The following is a 12,046-nucleotide window of genomic DNA, read 5'->3' on the forward strand; positions in this document are numbered from 1 at the left end:
CAGTGTAGTTTCTTCTTTGGTAAAGACTGCTATTGATATTTTTAATCATTTCAAGTATCTTTTGTTGAACAGCATTTTTATACTGTATCAGAACTAATGAAGAAACTTTTCCCCAGGCTTTGAATGTTCTTTAAATGTGCATGTGTGTACATATATCTGCGAGTGTGTGCGTATAGACGTGTGTACATATATCTGCACGTGCACATATGCATGTGTGTACATGCACGTGCAGGTGTGTGCAAATACGCAAGTGCATTGTGTGTATGCATTGTGCAATGAGCACATGTATGCACATACGTGCGCATGCATGTGCACGTGTGCGTATATCCGCATGTGCGTGCACGTATGTGCAGGCGTGTGTGCACGAGCCGATGTCGCATGTGAATGTTGATGGAAAAAGGAAATGACATGGAGGAGGTAGAAGAGGAGCCGGGACGGAAGGGCCTGCGCAGCCAGAAGCTAACAGCACGTGTCCCTGCTGGCCCTGACTCAGTCCCCGAGGACAGGACGAAGGGGTCCCGGGCCGGGGCTGCTTCCTTCAGACTGCTTGAGACAGACGGGTGCTTCGGGGGTGGGTGCAGGGGAGGGAGCCTTGCCGGGGGTGCCCCGAAGGAGTCTGTCCAGGCGGGCCCCCAGCCCCGTCCCTGGGGCGGAGGCGGGGCTTGCCCAGACACCCCCAGAAAGGCCTTGGTGGCCAGGCCCTAGGACCCCGCGGACACCTGGCAGGCCGACCCCGCCGACCGAAGGTGTGGGTGCGTACCTGCCTTGGAGGGAGCGCCCCTCAGCCTGGTAGGTACCTAGGTACCGCGGTGTCCCATCTCTAGGGTGACCAAGGTCAGGGCAGCCCCGCCGAGTGGGCTCCGACCCTCCGGTGCCGGGCGCCCCCCTCTCCTGACTCCTGCTTTGTCCAGGCCAAGGGTGCGGGGGTTGGAGGGCTCTGGGTGCCAAGGCCCAGGACCGTGAGTGCTCCGTGGGGGCGGGAGGGAGGGAGGAGGTCGCAGTGGTGCCTTTTACGGAGACACCCATGAATGGGAAGCCAAAGGTACTAGGTGCCCTAGACCTGGGAGGGGAGAAGTGGAAGAGCAAGAACATTGAGATCGAGCCCAGGGGCGGGGGGGCTAGGTCCTCAGAGAAAGTGAGAGTGCCCCTTCTCTTATCTCTCCACAGCCTGGGCAGCGGGGTCCTGGACCCTCAAAGCACGGGGGGGGGGGCGTTTGGGGGGTTGGTGAAAGGGGGGCAACAAGGCAGGGTGTTTTTTTACCTAGGAGATGGGTGGAGATTAAAAACCAAGAATTCAAAAGGAGGACTGTAGCTCCCTTCTGGGCTCTGGCTCCAGCTCCACCTGGGAAAAGGGGAGAAAAAAGTGAAGGGAGCAGACAGGGTGACTTGCTTTTTGTCTTGGGGCAGGATGGCTCCCTGCAGTTAAATTTCTGGTTTTATTGTCATTGCTATTAATGCTAAGGAATGGCCCCCAAACCCCAGGTGTCACATGCCCAGGTCTTAAAAGGAACAAGCTTTCTGTGGAGAAAGTAGGATATCCCTGAGACCCCTGTGCATTGTAATCTAATCCAATGAATAATAAATAAGCAAAAAAAAAAAACCCAAATGTCATGTCTCAGAAGGCACTTAGCACAACTGAACGTCTCTACTTCCAGGGGGAAAGTGAGAAGTAGCTGACAGCTTGGGATACACATGTCCTAGCCTGAGGTAAGCCCCTCTTCTAAACATCCCAATGTGGAAGGGAAACTTAAGCCTGAATATTGGATCAGGGAAGTCACTTAGAACTTAGAATGTCTGAGTTTGAAGGAAATTGGAATTCTAAATCCTTAGCTGAATGAGTCTGCAGAAACAGTAATGTCAGTGTTGGGAGGGACAAGATCTAGAGCAAAGAGAGCCCTTAAAACACCAAAGGTCAGACCTTGCAGGGTCCTAGGAGCCCTCTATGTGACTGCTGGGAGGGCTCTGAGAACATAAAGCAAAAGGAGGTAAATTTTTCTTTTGAGATAAGTCATTTACTTCAATTTAATTTATATTATGCATTGGTGATGCTTAAAAAAAAAAACCCTCATATAGTTAAACACACTACCAAAGAAGGTATTGTGAAAGTACTGTGTATTTTTTTGGTTAGGCAAAAGAATATCCAAGACCCCCTCAAAACTGCACACTGAAATAATTTCAATTCTATGCCCTTCTTGCTTTGGTAAAGACTGCTACTGTTATTACTATTAATGATAATGTAATTAGAGTATATTTAGCTAGAAAAATAAGGCCTTAAGTTCTATGGGCTTATAAGAGACTCTTCTTACATTTCAAAGTCAGAATTTATTTCAAAGTCACACCTATGTGCATTGTAATAATAATAAAATTGTTTAAAAAAATTTTTTTAATCACCTTATTTTGATCATTGAAGGGTATGGCCTTAGAACCAAAACTGTCAGGTCTTTGAAAGTCCTTGGAACACTGATGTTCTGGGCTTTCAGGTACCATTCAAGCCAGTAAATTGGAGAATTAAAATACAGAATTTCCTAGCTAGCTGGTTAGTTCTGACTCAAAATGTTCCAATTTGGAGTGGAAGGTAAAACCAATATTTTAGATCAGGGAGTGCTCTTTGATTCTAAAATCTCTGAGTTTGAAGAAATGGCGAATCCAGCATCCAAACCTGGTTCAGGTTTTTAGAAGCTAGAATGTCACTATTGGGAGGAATTAAAACAGAGAATGGGAGATGTTTAAGGCTGAGAATGAAAGTTGTCAGAACAGTAGGATTTTAGTGCAAAGAATGTTAACCTTGGCATTAGCCATGGAAAAGAAAATGAGAGTTATAGGAAAGCATTTCCAAGAGGTTATCAGAGGGAGGAGAGCCCTTAGAACCCAGCATATCAGAAATAGGCAAATCCATAATTCCAGAGTATGTGATTGGTAGGAGGACTCTGAGAAAATAAATCATCTCATGTTGAAAGGGCCTTAAAATGCAAAATATCATAAAAGATAAGGATTTATTTTCACATTTATTTAAGGGCCCAGAATATTGGCCAGTCCTAGGTAAATTAAGAAACAAGGAGAATTAAGGTTTTTTAATATGAAATCATTCCTTTATTTCTAATAAATTCACATTATACAGTATTAAGGTTCTGTTTTTTTTTTATCTCACATTCTGCACACAGCCAAAAGGGTTTGCTCAATACTGACCACTTTTTGGCTGGCTTAAAAATCCCCAGAAAACCTAAAATCTCAGGATAGTGAAACAGATGCATTTCCACAAATCTCCTTCTTTGATAAAGACTGCTATGACTTTATTATTAAATTATTAATGATGATGAATATAGAGTAATTATGTCCAAAGAAACCCAAGGATTCATAAGAGACATGACATTTATCTTGAAATATTTATCTCCATTAGAATTCAGGGGTGGGGAACCTGTGACCTCAAGGTCACAATGTGGCCCTCTAGGTCCTCAAGTGCAGCTCTTTGACTGAATCCAAACATCACAGAACAAATCCCCTTAATAAAAGGATTTGTGCTATAAAACTTGGACTCACTCAAAGGGCTGCACTTGAGGACCTAGAGGGCCACATGTGGCCTCAAGGCCACAAATTCTCTACCCCCGAATTAGATATTATGTGCATTATAATAATAATCCAATAAATTAAAAAAAAAACTTTTTAAACAGAAACTCCAAGATCATATGTTGCTGTGAATTTAAGAAACAAATGTTATGTCTTGGAAGGGTCTTTAAAGACTAAATCTTTGGAGTTCCCATGGACGGTTCAAGTGAAAACAAAAAGTGGCTGAGGACTTAGAGAATTTCCTAGCTAGAAGAAAATTCCCACCTCAGTGTTTGAATTTGGAGTGGAAAGTGAAGCCATAATATGAAAGTGGGAAGGCTCCTGGAAGCTAGAATGCCTGAGCTTGAAGGAAATTTTGAATCCAGAATCCTGAGCTGGATGGAACTGTAGAATGTTGAATGTCAGTGTTGGGAAGGACTAGAACAAGGAGAATGGGAGATATTTAGGGGCTGAGAATGGAAATGATCCAAACCAGTGGGATTTTACCACAGGAAATACCAGAATTTGTTGTAGCCAAGGAGAAGAGAATGAGGGAATTAATATTTAGAAGTAGGAGTGTTAGAACAAATACATCTGTTAGAACACAAAAAGTGAGAATGTGGAGTGTCTTTTAAAAAAACAAAACATCACAGACAGTAGCTGGAAAAGCGACATAAATGCTCAGCTCTGGCAGGAGCCTGAGAATGGCAAACATCCCAAATGGTAAGAATTGGTATTATTTTTATTCTTAGTGGGCCAAGATAGCCTGTTCTAGTTCAACTTGAAAAATTAGAGAACAGTAGACTTTTCATATGAGATAAGTAATTTATTCCAGTTTCATATAGCTTAGGCCATTGTTTACACTTTATAAAGAGAAATCTCACATCCAGAACCACGCAGTGAAAGGGTTTGGTGAAAGTACTGTTTACCTTTTAGATATCAACAAAAAGGCATATCATGACAATGCAAGTCTAGGAGTTTTTCATTGAAGATGACTTCTTGATATTAATAAAAATCATAATGTGTATAGTGTATTTTTTTTTAAAAAAATATGTTCTAGACACAGGTTTTGAAAGGACGTGACTTCTGCTTTGAAATCTTTGTATTGGTTAAACAAATATGTAATGTTATAAAAAAGAGAAATGAGGGCAAAAACCTTAGCAGGATAAGGTCTTAGAACATAAAATATCAGGACTGAGAAGTTCCTTAGAACATTGAGTGTCTGGGCTTTGAGGCTCCCTTTAGAGGAGTGGAATATAGAGCTTTGGAATATAGACTATAGAAATGGTAGGGTAGTGTGAGTTCTGAATGTCAGAACTTGGGATGTACATAGAAGTCAGAATAATCAGAACTGGGAGGTCACTTGAAACAGATATTGTTGGAATTGTGTGGCATTTCTAAACCAAGATGGGGCACTCGAACCTGTCCTAACAGCATAGGGAGGAACCTTAGAAGACAATATGTGAGAGATGTCCAGAGCCTGAGAAAAGAAATTTTCAGAACCAGTGGGACCCTGGTACAAAGAAAGTCAGGACTAGGAATATCCATAGAGCAGAGAAAGACATAAGGAGGAGATCAAGGGCCATTAGAAGTAGGAGAGTGCTTAGAACACAGAATGTCAGATGTCAGAAGAGCCTTGAAGGCAGAGAATGTCTGAGTTGGGGGTGCCCAGAGATGGTAAATCATCAGCTCTGGGACACGAGAGGTTGCTTGGTTATGTGCTCAGTGGGCCAAAGTATAGGGAAGGATCAGATAATTTAAAAAACAAGAAGCCATTGTAATTTTTAGAATGAATTTATTCATTCATATCAATATACTTTATATCAGTCACAGCGTTGATGCTTTGAATAACAACTGACATCTTCATATACACAGATAACTTTACAAGGTGCCTGGACAGTGCTTCATTTATCTGAAAACAATAAAGAAAAAAAGGCAGAAATAGAAAAACTTGCAACAGCCAGCAGTCCCTTCAGCAGGTAAGACAGATAGTGATATTCTTCTTAATGATAATGATGGTGGAGTATGGGGTGGGTGGGGGAGGAGTAAATGTTAAGTCCTTGGAATTAAAAGGAAGAGGATTTGTGCTTTGAAATCATTGTAATGATAAAGCAGAAGGGAAGTGTATTGAAATCAATAGAATTGAGATTTTCTTTTTAAATTATTTTATTTGTTTTCAGTTTTCTACCATTACTACCATATATCTTAGATTTTTTCACCTCCTTCCCCCCCTTCCCACTCCCTCCCCAAGATGGTATACAATCTTACGTAGGTTCTACACATACATTCTTATTAAAAACATTTTCACCCTAGTCATGTTGCGTGGAAGAATTAAAATGAATGGGAGAAACCATAAAACAAAACAAAACGTAACACAAGAGAAAATGGTCTGCTTCATTCTGCGATCCAGTTCCATAGTTCTTTCTCTGGATGTGGAAGGCGTTTTTCCTCAAGAATCAATTGGGAATTTTTTTTAGCTCCTTGATTGCTATGAAGGACTAAGTCTACCAGAAAAATTCCTCGCACACTGTGGTTGTTGCTGTGCACAAAGTTCTCCTGGTTCTGCCCCTTTCACTCAGCATCAGATCATATAAGTCTTTCCAGGCCTTTCTGAAGTCTTCCTGTTCATCATTTCTTATAGCATAATAGTATTCCATTACATTCATATATCACAACTTGTTCAGTTACTCCCCAATGGATGGGCATCCCCTTGATATCCAGTTTTTGGTCACCACATAGAATTGAAATTTTCAAAAGGATAAAAGGACCATCATATATTTGAAGAAGTTGTGGCCTTAGAAACTAGAACCCCAGGTTTGGAAGTATCCTTAGAACCTAGCATGTCTGGCCTTCAAGATGACATTTGGGGAGCAGTATTGGAGGAAGGAGAAAAGAATATTGAGTGTTGCAGGAAATATAGAATACTGAGTGTCCTAGTTAGGATAGAAGTCCTAGTCTGAATGTCAGAACTTGGATAGGACAGAGAAGCCAGAACAGATTTGGGAGGACACTTAGAGCCCTAAATTTCTGAGCTTAAAGAAAATATTTAATCTGAAATCTTGGACTGGAGGACACCTTAGAAGCTTAGTATAAAAGTTAGTAGGAATTTTAGAACTTATAAAGTGGGAGAAATTCAGAGGTTAAACATGGAAATTGGCAAAAGCGGTGGATTTCAGCAGGTAGAATTTGATACCTGGGGATAGTCCTGAATAATAAAATGAGAGTGATAGGAGAACCCTTAGAAGAAAGGGATATCAGAGCTAAGAGAAACCTTAGTGCATCCCTTTGAATCCAAACTTCACAGAACAAATCTGGCCATACTTGAGGACCTAGAGGGCCACATGTGGCCTTGAGGCTGCAGGTTCCCCACCCCTGACCTGTAATATCTAAGTTATAAGGACATTTCAAATCCAGAATCAGAAGTTGTGAGCCCATAGAAACTGGAATTTCAGTGCTGAGGGAGGCTGGAACAGAAAAAATGGGAGACAGGCTGAGAATGGAAATTGTCAGAAGTAATGGTATTTGAGCACTCAGAATGTCAGGCCTGGGAGCAGCCCTGGGGAAGAGAATGAGAGAGGTGGGCACTTAGAAAAATAGATGTCAGAGGGAGATGAGCCCTTACAATCCAGCATCATATCAGACATAGGAATGACCTCAATACCCTGGAATGGAGTTGCTGGCAAGTGTCTAAAAAGATAAGTCATCAGCTCTGAAGGGTCCTCAGAATCAACAATATAAATCCGAAGATTTGATTTTATTATATATTCTTAGTGGGCCAAAATATTGGCCCAGTTGAATTAAATTAAAAATCAAGAAGAAAGTATTTTTTCTTATACAGTTAGTCTTTTTTTTTCTTTTGAATTTGTATTAGTACGATTAGTACGATTAGTACGAGAAGTCTCACACCTGGGCTACACTGCCAGAAGAGCATGGTGAAAGGGAGATCTAGTTAATGGCTAGCCAGAAAATTCCAGGAAAAAAAACCGTCACTGGAAAAAAATGCAATTCCATTCAGGGCCTTTCTTGGTAAAGATTGCTATTGTTATTACAATGAATGATCATCAGTATAACATCTCTTTAACAATCAAACATAGTGTTTTTTTTACGGAGTATTTCAAAGGAGCACAACATACTCATAAATGATTATATTGTCAAGACATTTGTGTGGTGTAATAATATACAAAAAAATAAATAATGGAGAAAAAGAAGAAAGCAAATATAAAGGAAAACCTCTACGCCATAGTTTTTCCACTAAAAGGTCAGGGTTGGTAAGTTCCTTAGTACAGTGAATGTTACTGAGTCCTTCTGGTTACCTTTCAAGGGGTGATATGCAATTGGGAGACACCTTGGAATGCATAATTTCTTATGGAGGAGCTAAGTAAGGTCTTTGAATATGTCGAGGTGGAATGGAAATGAATCCAGAAAATCAGTTTGGAGAAAGGACTTAGAATCTAGACTATCTGAGCTTGAAGGAAATTTTGAATGCGGAAATTTGATCTGGATTAGAGTTAAGAAGCTGCAGTGTCCAAATTGTGAGAGGCTAGGATAGAGAGAAGGGGAAATGTTTGGGGACTGAAAATGGAAATTGTCAGAAACTGGAGGGGTTTTAGCATGTAGAATGGGAACCTTTGGAATAGCCATGGAAAGGAGAACAAGAAAGGAAGGAGGGGACATAGAAGGTGGCATATCAGAGTAAAGAAAGCCCTTGCAACTCACAAGAGCAGATCTTGGAAAATTCTAAAAGTCACTGTTTGATAGCTGGGAGTGATGAGGTTGAGGGGTGCTGGGGACCCCAAAATACCAACAGTCCCGGTCCTGCTCAAATGAATTTGACTCAAGCTTTCTTAAAGCCAAAGAAAATAAGGTTTATTAAAGATTCGCCATCTTAGGTTGGCTTTTAAGGAGCCTAAGCATTTGTCATGCTTGTATTCACAAGCGGGCAAGATAGAATCCCAGCTAGACAGAGTCTGAACTGGATTGAATCTGAGTGCTTTCATGGAGGCAAGATGGAACTAAATACAGAAAAGACTATAGGAGGCATCTGGGGGTGGTCTGGTAGTCTAGAGTGATGGGAGGAGTGATTTAGGGAGGGTCTTGAGGAGCAAAGGTTGGAAACAGCTACAGGCAATCAGGAGATATCAGACCATGGAGGGTTTGGGTGGGAAGCAAGTAGGGCAATCAAGAGGTAACAGATGATGGCCACAGACTTGAGTATGAAAAGCCAGGTTAAGTGGGGAGATTCAAGGAAGTTCCCAGAGTCTGAACCCCATCAGGAGGACTCTGAGGACATAAATCATAAATATTTTTTTCAACAAAAATAAGATGTTAGATACTGAGGACTCATAAAGGAGACAAGTTATATTTCAAAATCTTTATATTCGTAATTTGAAATCATTATAATAGTCATATCTGCATTTTAATTATAATTTATTAAATTAAAAAATTAGGAAAAAATCTTTACAGATCATAGGAAGATGTAACTTTAGAACCAAAAATGTCAGAGCTTGAAAAGTATTTGGAACACTGAATGTCTGGTCTTCCAGGTACCATTCAAGGGAGAAATTTGGATGTGGCTGAAAGCTCAGAATACAGAATTTCCTACCTGAGAGGTGAGTCTCATCTCTAAATATTCCATTTCAGATTGGAAAGTGATATGTTATAGTATGTATTATATTATATTGGGGAATATATTGGGGAAGTCATGTAGAACCTAGAACATGTGAGCAGGAAGGAAATTTCCAATCCAGGATCCAAAGCTGAATGAGACAGTAGAGACTGGAATGTCAATGTTGGGAGGGACTAGAACAGAGAGAGTGGAAGATATTCATGGGTTGAGAAGGGAAATTGTGAGAAGTAGTAGGATTTTAGCACATAGAATGTCAGCTTTGGGAATAACCATTGAGAGGAGAATGAAAGATTTAGGAGAACACCTAGAAGAACAGTTATCAGTGCAAGGAAAACTCTCAAAACATAAAAGGTAAGAGCAGGAGTGTTCTAGAAACATCTCTGTGCCATAGTTGGGAGGCCTCTGAGAACATAAATCATCTTCTCTGAAGGGACCTTAGAGAGGAAAATATCATAATTGTGTTAACTTGAAAACCTGATTAAAGAAAAGAATCAGGCTAAAGGCATGTGTTATTAATTAATTAGTTAATTCCCTCTTAAAGATAACAGTCATAGCGCTATGGAGTGAGGTTACTCTGACTACCTGGTACAGAAGTCATCTGTCTTAAATACATTTTGCTGTGAGAAAGGAACTCTCTTAGTTGAACAAATCATAAATTTAGTAAGATAAGGCAATTAACAAAGTAGTGTCAATTGGGTTTTATGATCCCAAGCTGTGTGAATCTCCTTTCTGTAACATGTCTCTGTGACATAAGGAGAAAATCCCACCACTCTGATGACAGACGTCCTGTCCTAAACAGGCCTTTGAAATTGTGGACACAAGAAAGGGTATCTTAACAGAGTTGACAAAGCTGAAATTACAACCCAGGACATCTGTGTTTTTCCTTATCACTAAGATGCCAGGGGAAGGGTCTGGTAAGGAAGTCCCATTTGCTTGCTTGACACCAGAAGGCATTCTCTGAGTTTAACAAAGGAGACTATTAGGTCCAGGCTCTTCTTAATTCAAACTCTGGCCTTCAGTAAAATCTAAAGTTTATATCAAAAGATTATCAAGGTCCAGACTCTTCAAGCTCTGGCCTTTACTAAAATCTAGAGTTTATATTAAAGGATTATCAATTGGTAAAGATTTATTTCATATGCACTCTTTGCTGACAAAATATTGAACAATCTTAGGTAATTAAAACAAAACCAGAAGTATATACTTTTGATAACCTCAGTCATTTATTTCAATTTCTAATGTAATAGTTGTGAAGCTTTAAAAAAAATTTCACTTTGTAAACCACAAACTATTTTTTGGCTAGTTAGAATAATCTTCGTAGAACCTAAAACCTTCCACATAATCAAATGTAATTCCATGTACTTCTATGATAAAGATTAGTATAGTTGTTAGTATTAATGATAACCATTATAAAGATTTTTTTTAAGCAAAATCATGTTGTTCAAGTATTTAAATGGGATCATACTTCAAAAACATTATATCAATCACCAAGGCACATGTGCATCATAATGATATCTACATGTATAAAACATTGAGAAAAAGAAAACCTTCAATATCCTAACATACTGCAGAGTTAGAACAAAATATAGCAAGGCTGAGAAGGTCCTTAGACCACTCAATTCTCTGGAATGTTTCCAGGAGCCATTCAAGGGGCAGAGGTGACCAAGAGTTTAGAATTGAGAATTTCCTAGTTAGGATGTAATTCCTATCTTTGGATGTCCTCAATTGGAATGTAAATGAAGCTGCAATGTTACATCACTTAGAACCTAGAATGTGTGCACTTGAAGGGAATTTAAATCCAGAGTTCTGAATCAGATCAGGCTGCAGAAGCTGGAATATCAGTGTTGGGAGGGACTAGAACAGAGAGAATGGGAGATTTTAAGAGCCTGAAAATGGAAATAGTCAGAAGTATTGGGATTTTAGCACCCAGAATGTCAGGATTTGATGTAGGCATGATAAAGTGAGTAAGAGAATAGAGCATTTAGAAGTAAGACTATTATTTACATTATTTAGAAGTAAGGCTATTAGACCAAGGAAACACAAAAGGTCGGATCTTGAAGTGTTCTAAAAGCTATTGTAGGAAATAGCTGGAAAGGTTCTGGCAGCATACATCTTCAGCTCTGACAGGGGCCTTAGAATGGAAAATATTATAAAATATAAATCATAAGGATTTATTTTAATATATATTCTTAGGCCAAAATATTGGCCAATTCTGTTTTTTTTTAATATTTTGTAGATTTTTTGTATGAGATAATTAATTTCATTTTATTAAAGCTTAGCCGAGTGTTGATACTTTAAAAAAATAAATCTCACATCTAAAACTGTAATTATAATGATTATAATTTATTTTTAGAAAAAAATAAGGCATCATTTATCCAAGTTTTAAAGGGATACTATATTTGCTTTGGGGGCAGCTGAGTGGCACAGGGAATAGAGTTCCAGGCCTAGACTCAGGAAAACCTGAGTTCATAGCCAGCCTCAGACGCTTATTAGCTATGTGACCCTGGGAAAGTCACTTAACCCTATTTGTCTTATTTTCCTCTTTTGTAAAATGAGCTAGAGAAGGAAATGGAACACTATTCCAGTATCTTTGGGAAGAAAATCCCAAACGGGGGTTACAGTCAGCTATGACTGAAATAACTGAACAACACATGTGGCCTCAAGGCCACAGGTTCCCCACCTCTGACTTAGATCAAAGAACCAAAGAACCATGAGCCATCCTAGCCTTTAGAACACCTAATGTCAGAAGTCAGAGGGTCCTTGAAGGCAGAGAATGTCAAAGCTGGGGATGCCAGGAGATGGTAAATTGTCAGTTCTGGAAAACGAAATATTCTCGCTGGGATGGAGATTCTTTGGGTATATGTTCAATGGCCCAAACTA

The 12,046-nt window shown here is 39.8% G+C and overlaps 1 long non-coding RNA gene across 2 annotated transcripts in view; it reads left to right on the top strand.

Annotated features, from left to right (window-relative positions):
* Positions 1–466: 466 nt before the first annotated feature.
* LOC140515336 (uncharacterized) overlaps positions 467–12,046 on the top strand; it is a 167,882-nt gene continuing 156,302 nt past the window's right edge. For both annotated transcript variants that reach the window (XR_011970951.1, XR_011970952.1), the window contains exons 1-4: positions 467–789; positions 1,656–1,707; positions 5,419–5,522; positions 9,087–9,152. This is a non-coding gene — a long non-coding RNA (uncharacterized lncRNA). The remainder of the gene's footprint in view (positions 790–1,655; positions 1,708–5,418; positions 5,523–9,086; positions 9,153–12,046) is intronic.

The sequence above is a fragment of the Notamacropus eugenii genome, chromosome X (assembly GCF_028372415.1).
Source record: "Notamacropus eugenii isolate mMacEug1 chromosome X, mMacEug1.pri_v2, whole genome shotgun sequence".
NCBI lineage: Eukaryota > Metazoa > Chordata > Mammalia > Diprotodontia > Macropodidae > Notamacropus > Notamacropus eugenii.